Below are 3585 nucleotides of genomic sequence, written 5' to 3' on the forward strand. Positions count from 1 at the left end.
AATTTAAAAGCTTTAGGGAGAGGGAGTTTTTTTATAGAAAATGATGAGTGAATATTCATGTCACTCCATCCCATATTTATAGTTATAGAAAACCTAGTTTGTTCCTATTTAAACTCTTAAAAGATAAATAAAAATTTCATCTGAAATTAAATCTAAATAATATCATAATAATCCTAACAATAATCCTAAAAATAAAATTCGAATTTAAATAGAATCTTCTGTTCATAAATATCTTCTTTGAATTTTTGCCCTAAGTCTTTTGCACTTTGTATTTTTGGCATCATTTCTTCCCTATTTCACATGCTGACCCATTTTGTCTTTAAATTCACACTTTTTGCCTCCAAACTTTCGTTTGCCTTTAATTTAGTCCTTACAAGATAAAAAACCATAAAAATACCCAAATTAGTGGGATAATACTCAAAATATATATACAATTAACACATAAAATTATGTCAATTTAGAGTATTATCACTTGTTACATGGTTGTTGAGTGTTCAAAAGTCTGTTTTAGACCTTCAAGCAATGCTAGGATGTATCCTAATACTATAAGCCCTTGGTACAAATAGACGTTACCTACATGTATGGTAGATATACCTATCGATTTTTGTTGGCTGTGGCACAGGATGGTAATTGGAGGATCTTTCCAATTACATTTGCAATAACATCGAGGGAGAAAGCAGATGATTGGGATTTATTTTTGTCTAGGTTGAAGGGGCATGTCTGTCCCTAGCCTGATATATGCGTCATCTCAGATCAGGGAGTTGGAATATTATCCGTAATTGAATGATAGGGAAACCTCTGGGATCGCACACACCATCGGTACTGCCTAAGGCACGTTACGTCCAACTATTACCAGCAATATTGGTTTACCATTGAGCTACAATAAATATTGAACATGAGTATCTGATTGCCACCAATATTATTTGGTTAGTAATGTTTTGTTTTTATTTTTATATTTTTTTGGTAAGTAACTGTCGCTATGTACTTATATTGATAGGGTACAAGTTCATGAATGATCGTTTTCATGAGATGTTGGCAATATTGCGATCAATTAACTCGGCAAGGGCAGTATATCTCGAAAACATACCATTTAAACAATGGACACAAGCATACGACCACGGGTTACGATATGGCCACATGATATTGAACCTGGCAGAATGCATCAATTCTGTTTTAAAGGGAACGTGTCATTAGTTGATAACAGTAGTTGTGAAAGAGATATACTTCTGTCTGGCAGAACTGTTCCCAAAGCGAGCGATGAGTTATGCTAGGAAATTACAGTGAGGCCATGTATAGTGCTTGGTGGTAGTGGAAGAAATTAATAATGGTAAGGTACGTGTAAATTGCATGTATGTAGCTTGTCACTTGCGCGAAGACTTATGGTTTCAGATGACAGAGTTCAACAGGTCAGACCAATGTATAGCCAGGGGGTGTACCGGGTACACTTGAGAAATATGACTTATGACTGTGAGATATTTGATTCACTTCGTTATCCATGCGCTCATACAATTGCAAATTGTATGAATCTCCGTATGGATCCAATAGGCTTTGTTGACGAAGTGTACAAATTAGAAAACTCGTACAATGTGTGAAGACACGTATTTCCACTAGTCTCAGATGAACGTAAATGGCTGCCTATATTGCTTGCTCTATTTAAGTTGTCACCCGGTAGAGATTTACATTGCAAACCAAAATGTCGACTGTACTCGACTTGAATATGCAACAACATGGATATTCAGGAGCGCTCAAACCAACAGAGGTTATGCAGGTGGTGTAGGAACCTGGGTCATACAATGTCGTCCTGTCCACATCGAAGTTAAACATTATAATATGTCTTTATGGGAATTTCTAGCCATTGTTAATCCAAAATAAATTCAATATTTTTTCATGTAAATTTTCAACAAAAACATTTCATATTTTTGTTCAAATCAAATCTTATTGCAATGCTATGTGAAAATATTTTAAGTAAATTTGAATTTTAATTAGGGTTTAATGGATAGCTAAATTAGATAGTGTACCAAAAAAGATTCAAAAGAACTTATATTGTAACACCCCTTACTCGTATCCGTCGCCAGAACAGGATACGAGGTATTAACAAATCATAGTACATACTATTAAATAAAACCGAGACAAAAATATGGCGTGCAATTAGATCATGAATCATTATAACATATGCCTTTAACAATACTAGCCAATTTCAAAGGCTTCGTACAAAATAATCGGTCAAATAACTAAGTCTACTATACATGCCATAATTCAAAATGTTCAGTTCAAATACCCAAAAGTATTGATAGTGTAAGCAGATCTTTAACGATCCTTGACTCTTATGCGAGCTGGACGACACTATAAGACAAAAGAGAGAAAAGAAAGTAAGCTTATAGCTTAGTAAGCAAGTATATAAATAATGAATAAAGAATTTAATATGTTTACACAATAACTCAAGTGTATCTACTTTTAATTTCACAATTTACTCCACTTTGGTCAAACTGTCTCTCCTGCGTCATATTCACTAAATAAATCATAACTCGAGTTACAAAACTCGAAATTCAAATCCGTAAAATTTCCCTGAAACTAGACTCATATTACTTCTTATTAAATTTTTTTTCTAGAATTTTTGGTCCATCCAATTAGTACAGTTTATTAGTTAAAATTTCCCCTGTTATACAGCTCGACTGATCTGACCTCTGTTCACTACGAATTGAATTTCTCCCAGTAAACAATTCAAATAGCCAGTAAATTTGTTTCATTTAAAACTAGACTCAATAAGGAATCTAGATATATAAACTATATTTCTTAATTTGTTTTGTACAATTTTTAATGATTTTTCAAAGTTAGAACAGGGGATCACATAGTCATTCTAAGCGAGTCACACTCAAATATAAATATCTCAAAATATAGAGTTTCTTTACTTTCTCTGTTTCTTTTATAGCTTTAATTTCATATCTCATTAACCCTCTAAGTAAATTCCTACTATTTTTTGTGATTTTTCAAATTCACGTCACTGCAACTGTCCAAAACAATATTATTGCTAATTCATTCTTTCACACTTTCTTTGTATTAACCTCATTTTAACATGCATATCACAATTCATTTTCACCACATTTCATACATCACAAGTATAGGTCCATGATTACAATGTCACCATAAAACCATCCCGTTGAACAATTCGGATCAATCCTCGATACTTGATGGTTTCAGCACATAGCCCCACCATTATATTTCATATAATTCGGCTCTCTTGTACACATGGTGAACACTTAGTACCACCCATGTAACCTAGCCAATTTATCTCGTAGCTCTCTTGTCTATATGGTGTACTTCACTTGGAGTCACACATGCAACCTAGCTACATTTATCCTCTCTCGTAGCTCTCTTGTCTACATGGGATACATCCAATATCACACATGCGACCTAGCTACTACATAGTATCTCGTAGCTCTCTTGTACACATGATGTACACTCAGCACCATACATGTGACCTAGCTACGTTTCATCTATATTATTCAATCTTTCTGAAAGTTCAACCGGGATTTCTCTCGCTATTACTTATTTCCATTCTTCCAATAGTCGATTTATGATTCAAAA

Source organism: Gossypium hirsutum, chromosome A01 (assembly GCF_007990345.1).
Source record: "Gossypium hirsutum isolate 1008001.06 chromosome A01, Gossypium_hirsutum_v2.1, whole genome shotgun sequence".
Classification (NCBI taxonomy): Eukaryota; Viridiplantae; Streptophyta; class Magnoliopsida; order Malvales; family Malvaceae; genus Gossypium; species Gossypium hirsutum.